The 9,009-nt window shown below is 43.9% G+C and overlaps 1 pseudogene; it reads left to right on the top strand.

Moving 5' to 3' along the window:
- The first annotated feature begins 1,268 nt into the window (after positions 1–1,268).
- On the top strand, positions 1,269–6,963 carry LOC129161616 (general transcription factor II-I repeat domain-containing protein 2-like; annotated as a pseudogene).
- The last annotated feature ends 2,046 nt before the right edge of the window (positions 6,964–9,009 follow it).

Here is a 9,009-nt window from a genome sequence, read left to right as displayed (position 1 = left end):
CCGACTTCCGCCAGAGAACTTCCTCAACGGCCATTTCATCTCTTGCACAAACCAGCTTGTCTCTCAGGGTGAGATGGTGGACACATCATGGGCCGTGAAACCATTGTGGCTCCCGGATGACCCCATCTTAAAACCACATGAAGGGTCTGTGCCTGTTCAACTTGGCTTTTCTGCGAATGACTTTGTCAGTCCTCAGGTCCAGGATCCTGCTGTCAGCGGGATCATCTTGAACTCTTTTGACTCCATGCCAGAGCTGTGTGCTCTATCTTGTGCTAGTGTCATCTCTCCTTCAGGTGTTGATCACAACAGCATGGAACTGCCTGGGAAAACTAGTACCTCTAAGTTCAGTGATGACCACGAAGCCTCGGTGGTCGCTGCAGCACAACCACTTCTTTCTGTGTTGGTAGATCCACCTGACCCAGGAAAAGTGGGTGCTCGCAGCGATGCTCCGCCCGGAACTCAACCTGTCGCAAGGGGGGTGAGGGGTGGCACAGAGACTTCAGTTACGGCCCAGAACTTGTTTGTGGGAGCGTCACCTACAAACAGGGGGGTCAAGGCCAGTAACACCATGGAGAGCTTACTGCACTACAGCTGGCGCTGATGACCCCTGAACCTTAGGTGGGTGATTCACCTACCAAAGGGAGGGTTGCACGTCACTCTGTATCTTTGCTGGCTAACCCTGGTATTTCTGATCACGTGTGCGTCGACCGGGAATCCTGCGAAGAGCACATCTGCTCTGGATTCTCGTAAGCCTGCGCCTGTCTTTAACGAAAAGAATTCTTGGCTTCAGTCTTCAGGACTTCAGGTGAAATCAGGTCCTGACCTAACAACGAAACAACTCGCCCCGGTCCAGTTTCAAACGATCTCCGTAGGTAACACAGCACCCATTTCTCTATGGGTCCGCAACACCAGATTCAAACCGCGCAAAGACCCGATCGATTTAGATCACATATGTCAGAGTCAAGGCGTAATTATCAATGGCCCCCGGGATGATATTTGATTAGTATTAGAACCGGCCCGCAGGCCGTAGCTGCCCGCTGGTGTTTTGCATGCACCAATACAACATTTCCCACAATGCAACGGTAACCCGCGAACTCACTGCAGCGCAGCCGCAGCAAGCGGACTTCAGCTTCATCATTCATTAGCAGTCAGAGCAGACGTCGACTTTCAGCTACCTCCTCCCCAAAAAATGGCTAAACGGAAGGTGGGTGCTGAGAACAGGGCGTTTCAAGCTAGGTGGGAGGCAGAGTACATGTTCACTGAGGTAAATGGCAAACCTGTGTGTCTTCTGTGTGGAGGAAGAATATAATCTAAGAAGGCAACATGAAACGTCTAAGAAACACAAAGACAAGAATATGGACACGGAACAAAGGCTACAGAAGGTGGAAGAATTAAAACAAGGTCTTAAGTCCCAGCAGGCTCTGTTCACAAAAGCAAAATCACAAAGCGAAGCTGCCGTCAGGGCGAGTTTTGTTGTGGCAGAAGAGGCCGCAAAATCCGCTCGGCCATTTACAGAGGGAGAGTTTATCAAAAACTGTATGCTTAAATTTTGTAACGCAGTGTGCCCAGACAACATGCAACTACTTTCAAACATGAGCCTGAGCAGAAACACTGTTGCTGAACGTGTAGACCAGCTTTCCACCGATCTAAAGGAACAGCTTGTGGGAAAGGGAAAAGATTTCATCGCATATTCCCTTGCTGTGGATGAGAGCACCGACACATCTGACGTTGTCCAGCTGTCAATTTTTATTCGTGGAGTGGACTTCAGCCTGAGCATAACAGAAGAGCTTTTGGCATTACGTCCTATCATGGCACAACTACAGGACAAGATCTGTATGAAGAGGTATCCAGATGTGTAAATGAGATGGGCCTGCCTTGGGAAAAACTCGTGGGATTAACGACAGACGGAGCACCCGCGGTGTGTGGGCACAAGAGTGGATTGGTGGCAAGGATGCGTGAGAGGATGCAGGAGCAAGACGTCACAGGTGAGCTGACAGCTCATCACTGCATCATACACCAGGAGTCGTGTGGCAAAGCCTTGAAAATGGAACATGTAATGAGCACCATAACGCGGGCGGTCAACTTAATCAGAGCAAGAGGTTTAAATCACCGCCAGTTCAAGGCATTTCTGGGCGAGTTAGATACAGAGTATGGTGACTTGCCCTATCACACAGAGGTGCGATGGCTAAGCCAGGGAAAGGTGCTGCAAAGATTTTTCGAGCTGCGTGAGGAGATCTGTCTGTTCGTGGAAAGCAAAGGGAAAGACACAACAGAGCTCCGAGATGAAAATTTTCTGTGTGAAATGGCATTTCTGTGCGACATCACGAGCCATCTGAATGTGATGAACCTGCAGCTGCAGGGACGGGGGCGTGTCATCTCTGATATGTACAGTACAGTGCAGGCATTCAAAACCAAGCTGAGTCTGTGGGAGACTAGGGATGGGTACCTTTGACATTTGAATCGATCCGGTACTAATTCCCGGTACCTACGAGTCGATACCGGTACTTAACGGTACCAATTTTCGATACTTTTGAGTGTTTATTATTTTAATTCTCTTTTATAATTAAATATATATTTTTCTCAATATATAACCATATATGATAAATATCACGATAAATAACATACAAGTTTGTATTTTAACATCGTCCTTGTAGTTTTATAAGCTGATAATTAAACTGAATCAAACATCTTTACTGTGAACTAAATTTACTGTGTATCTTCATTCCTTTTGCCGTCCTTTTTCATTTGATTTTTCCTACTGGGAAGTTAGAATTTCCGAGGAGAAAGCGAACGCACCATTAGCTGGTCACAACGGTGGCAATGGAAGCTAACATATCAAGTTAACGTTATCTTTAACAGTTTATTTAGCTGCTGGAGCAGATTAAAACGATGATGCCTCAAACTTAGATCGTTGTCGCTGGTTTTACCTTCACCCATTCACCCGTCGCATTTAGTAAAGTAAAGCCAAACTTTAGAGCGCGTTCATGTTCTTCTAGTCGGAAATTCGGAGTTCCGAGGAGAAAGCGAACGCACCATAGCGAAACGGAAGCTAACAAAGCAAGGTAACGTTATCTTAAACATTTTATTTACCTACTGGAGCAGATTAAGATGAGGATGTCTCACTTAGATCGTTGTCTGTCGCTAGTTTCATCACCCAGTTACCCATCACATTTAGTGAAGTGGACCCAAGCTTTAGCGTGCGTTCTTTCTACCATGCTTGCTCTGTTTACAACGGGCTCGCAGGGACCGGCGACATAACGCTCTTGCGCATGCGCAACTGTCTTGGCAGTACCGAAACGAGGCACCGTTTGAAATGACGTGAATCGGTGTTCGGTCGGTACTATGGAATTCGGTCGGTACCTTAAAAAGTACCGAATTCGGTACTCATCCCTATGGGAGACGCAGATGCGGAAAGAAAACTTGAGCCACTTTCCCAGTTGCCAGACCATGAAAGAGAAGCTCTCTACCGCCGTGTTCCCGAGTGCACAGTTTGCTGACAAACTCAACATACTTGCCGCCGACTTCCGACGCCGATTTGCTGACTTTGAAGCCCAAAAATGCAGGTTTCAACTGCTCAGCAATCCTTTTGCAGTTGACATGGAAAGCGCACCACCAAACCTACAAATGGAGTTGATTGAGCTTCAGTGCAATGACACATTGAAGGAAAAGTATGAGAGAGTGGGTGCTGGTGAGTTTGCACGTTTCATTCCCGACACAATGGCCAAGCTGCGCATCCAAGCTGCTCAGACTGTTCTCTTTGATGAAGCTAAACAACACATCACACAGGAACCGTCTCACTGATCAGCATCTTCACTCAATCTTGAGGATTTCCTCAGCTCAGAGCCTTACCCCGAACATTGATGAGCTTGTACAAAAGATGAGACACCATCAAGTATCAGGCTCATCCTCAGACAAGTGAGCATCACAGAGCATTAACGTGTTTTTAGTTTTTAATTCAGTTAAAATTTTACATTCGTTTCTACAAGACGTGTGATTTTTCTTTAAAGGAAGTATTGTTTTGTCAGTGTGCCATATATTTTTGCATTTTATTTTATTTTATTGTATTGTATTTTATTTATTTATATTTATTTTAGTTAATGGACTCGGGGGAAATTGCAGCTAAGAGCCATGAGAAAGAATTTGATTTATTCTATATTTTTTCATTTTACTATTTGAAGCAGTAATTGGTAGGATAATAGAGCAGCACAATATTGCATTTTCAGTTTATAATGCATGCAGTTTCATTTATGCATTTATTTTGATATAAGGAACATATTTTGTTTTTGAAGGAAAATTGCTTTTTTGCTGTTTGCCTGTTGAAAATGTTTTCTTTTTAATTTACTGACAGAGTCATAAAAAATATTACTTTATTCATTTAATGTACAGGTCATGTGATTTTTCTTTGAAGGCAGTTTGTTCTTGTCTGTGTGCCTGCTGAAAAATGTTTTCCTGATTATTGATTTAATCATTAAATAATACACTATGTTAGCTCTTGGTTCAATAGGCTACGTGCAATCATTTCAATAAGTTTTAATAAACATTGAACCAGTCCGGCCCTCGGCTTATAGCCAATTTTTTTTTTTTTGGCCCTCTGAGTATTTGACTTTGACATCCCTGATTTAGATACTGTCTCCACCAACATAGCTGACCACCAGCCCGATTCGTGCCCAAAGGGGGGTGAACTCCTGCCCGCTCACACCGGAGTCTCTGATTCCGGATCACGTTTGTTCTGTCTTGGTTGTATGTGTGCATGGACATGTCTAAAAATCTCACACAGGCTTTGTGAATTTTGGCTGTGGTCTGCTGTGGTTCCAATAATCATGTGTTTCCAGAACATAACAGTTAAGAGTGGACGTCTTCACTACCTGATGGGTCGATCCAAATTCAACCAATTCTCTATTGGATGATTTTTAATAGTTTTGATAACTTTTGGGGTTTCTTCAGGATAACTGCCTTCAGCCAGTTATCTTGTTACTAACCTTACATTTAGGGACTACTAACTCACTGATTTACATTTTAGTATTGATTTACACTTCTATCTTTTTTTATAGTGCTTTCCAGGGTGATTACGTTTGAGCTTTAGGGATTAACTTGGTTAATTTCCCTTAAAGGGCTACAAGCCAATTTGCCCTTCATTCTTATAAAGCCTTTAATTAGTGCAGGTGATTTTTCCCATATCAGTTAGGGTTTGATTTATTTTTATTTGTTTTTTCTATGCATCACTTTTTACATGACACATAGAGAGGGTGCAGTTCATTTCTTCACGTAGATAATTCACATAATGCTGTCACATAGTACAGAGGTACTCACAGGACAGGTTATAATTATTTCTTTGCATCAAACGCAGTCTTCGTGTGTCTGCCTCACTTGCTGCTCTACTCTTCTCACTCCTGAGCTTCACCATTGATCCTCGCTGTCTGAGGGATCTCCATCCATGGGGGACTTCGCCATCCGAGGGTCCTCTATGCCTGTTCCTGTCTTCGCCTGGTGTTCCTGTCGCATGAGGCTTCGTTTAAGTCGTGGTTCAAGACGTCCTGAGTGCCTGCGCTGTGAGGTTGCCTGGAGGTCATCCTGGGACCTGCCGCTGACGGCTGGTCGTCTGCCTGATCCTGCTCGGCTTTGTGTGGGAACACGGGCTACCTTATCCTTTTGCATACGCCTTTGCATTACTGCTGATGAAAATTATCTGCTATTGAAATAGCCATCTTCTAGAGGATTACTTTAAAATGATCTGACAATTTTGACTTAACCATCTGCTCAGGATGCACTCCTGTCTTCACGGAAGGAGGGGAACGCTTTCCTCTCTCCAGCCTTTGACTGGACTGCAACAGCTTCTTCTGACAGAGACCCTTCAAGTCTTTGGTTGCCAACGTCAGGTGGTTTCCTGCGTCCACCTCCCATTGACAAAGGGGGGTCTGTAGCGTGATGAAGGTTCTCTGATGTGTGGCAAAGGTCACATTTGTCAAGCTGGGTCAAACAGTACTTTAGAATCCACAGTTTAACCCAAGGAGCCACGATGTCTGCTCAAGATCATAACACCATATCTGCTGTTCCGTCCAGAAGGACACTTCAAGCCACGATGAAAATAATTAGATAATAATTAATAAATTCATTGATTTTATTACTGTTTATTATAATCATCATAACATGATCACTTGGTTCAATGTAAAGGTATTTTAAGTACATGAAATTGATTATTATGCTTTGGGTATAATAATAATAATTATTATAATGATTAAAGATGTGTTTAGCAAAGAAGGTCAAGTCACCTTATCCAGCTAACACAGAGTTCAGATAAACAATAACTGCATCACATGTTTTTGACGCATGAGCAAGCTTTCTTCCGGAGAGAGAGGGAGTGGTCCTGAGAGCTTTTGGTAAAACTAGCATCACAGATTCAAGTCCAGTTCTTGAACCAACTCCACGAAGGAAAAGAAAATGGCCGTCCCTAGACCTCCACCTGCTGTTCTAGTCACGCTGACCAGAATAGCCAAAGAATAAACGTAACTGTCACCAGCTAACAATGACTCTACCCAGAGCCATTGATTTCTGAAGTTAAGTTTAAGACGAGAACGTTCATCTGCCAAACGCTTCATAACCCGTGTACCCAGGACAACTCCGGACCAGATGATCGGACACTTGCGTCTCCTCTACCAGCCGGGGTGTCATCTTGGATGAATCACCATCCTCCAGATCTCCAGATCCACAAGAGGGTCCTGTTTGGGTGAGGTAGAACACGAGGATGCGTTTGATGCTGTTTCTCTCAAAATACCTCAGTTATCCGCAAAACATCATTTCCACCCAGAACGCTTTCATTCTCTCTGAAAGAAACCCTCTGAGAACTTCATTCATGCATCCAAATCTCATCATTCTCATTTTAGCTCCATCCAGTCACAGGTTTGCTTTTAAACAAGTTTAATATCAAAACTGTTAAAGATTGTCATTAAAATTGCCATCCATGAATTGTCGTTTCAAATCTTTCCAATTCAAAATTGTTAGTAACAAAATTTCTTCATTTTTAAATTTGCCTCATTATTGAAACGAAACACAGAAAAGGTATAATAATTCTGGTTATCTGAAGGCAAATATCCTAACTTCTGATTCAAAATAACTTTTACTATTAAATTTAATTATCTAAATTAAACAAACATTGGATTAATATGAGACCAAACAGGTTGGTGTATGAACTTAGATCGATATAAGCATCCAGGATATTTATACATGATCTAAGCGTCATGGGTTAATCTGATTGGTTATTTTTCAGAATCTCCAACTGAATAGCAACAGAGTTGATTCCAGTGTGTAGTTTAATTCTACATTCTATTCTCTACATTCAAGCATAGCGCACATCCACACTGTCACACCACTGCATTCGGCTTGTTGTGTCCTTCTACTTGCTTTTTATAAATAGAATAATTGATTTTATCAATAAACTCCAGTCAAGTCAAGTCAAGTCAAGTCAAGTCATCGTGTCCAGTCAAGTCAAGTCATCGTGTCCAGTCAAGTCAAGTCAAGTCATCGTGTCCAGTCAAGTCAAGTCAAGTCATCGTGTCCAGTCAAGTCAAGTCAAGTCATCGTGTCCAGTCAAGTCAAGTCAAGTCATCGTGTCCAGTCAAGTCAAGTGAAGTCATCGTGTCCAGTCAAGTCAAGTCATCGTGTCCAGTCAAGTCAAGTCATCGTGTCCAGTCAAGTCAAGTCAAGTCATCGTGTCCAGTCAAGTCAAGTCAAGTCATCGTGTCCAGTCAAGTCAAGTCAAGTCATCGTGTCCAGTCAAGTCAAGTCATCGTGTCCAGTCCAGTCATCGTGTCCAGTCAAGTCAAGTCATCGTGTCCAGTCAAGTCAAGTCATCGTGTCCAGTCAAGTCAAGTCATCGTGTCCAGTCAAGTCAAGTCATCGTGTCCAGTCAAGTCAAGTCATCGTGTCCAGTCAAGTCCAGTCATCGTGTCCAGTCTACGTGCCCACGTCAAGTCTACGTGCCCAGGTGTTCGAGTCCAAGTTTCCCTGGTCTAAGTTCGTGGTCACGTCTGGTCGTAAGACGGAGTGCCGCCTGGACCAAGAGGCCCCTGCTCCGCAGCCCTGGATGGTGTTCCTTGTCCCCTGGTCTCGTCTTCTGTGTTCCCTTGTCATGTGTGCCCTGGTCTGGTCTTCGTTCGTGCCCGTGTCTCCTGTGTTTTGTGGCTTGTGGGCGTCTGGTATCCGCCCCTTGGGGGGGGGGGGGGGGGGGGGGTACTGTCATGATCCGCCCCAGCCTCCCTGACTGTGTCTCTCCTGCCCTGATTAGCCTAATTGTTCTCACCTGTCCCTGATTACTCTGCCCATGTGTTCCTGATTCCCTTGTGTATTTATACCTCCCTCCTGGTTGTTGTCTTTGTCGGTTCATTGTCGTTGTCCATGTTCGTTCGTCCGTCCTGTGCTTCCGTCCTTCAATAAACAGCTTTTTATTTTTTACATCCGTCTGCCTGCTCATCTGCCTCCGGAACCCACCACCACACATGGTCTGCCACCTCCACCCGCAGAACATGACAATGAGTAATAATGAGTTTATCTGACTAAGGATCCCTACATTTACTGTAACAAGGTTGTACCATTCATTAACAGCAATACTAACATACCAGTGAGTCAGAGACCAGACGTCTACCTCCTTCAGGATGGTGTTAGTGTGGATGTTTCATTGGAAGCTCCAGCAGCTGTTAGGGTGCATCTAGACAGATACAGATGGACATGTTACTGTACAAAATCAAACAGAGCCAACATGTGAGTCAAAGTTCATTTATAGGGCACATTTCAAAGCAAAAGTCACAAAGTGCTGTACATGACAACAAGCAGACAAAAACCAATAGGCACTGAAGAACCAAAACATAAAACACAATGAATCAATTAAAATCCATTTAACTGTTTTTTTAACAATTGTTTCTAAATGATAAATGACCTGCACTTGTATAGCGCCTCTCAGAGTAAGGGCCCCAGCGTGCTTTACACTACATTTATTCATTCACACACTGATGGTGA

Source organism: Nothobranchius furzeri, chromosome 1, assembly GCF_043380555.1.
Source record: "Nothobranchius furzeri strain GRZ-AD chromosome 1, NfurGRZ-RIMD1, whole genome shotgun sequence".
NCBI lineage: Eukaryota > Metazoa > Chordata > Actinopteri > Cyprinodontiformes > Nothobranchiidae > Nothobranchius > Nothobranchius furzeri.
This window is presented reverse-complemented; position numbering and strand designations above follow the sequence as displayed.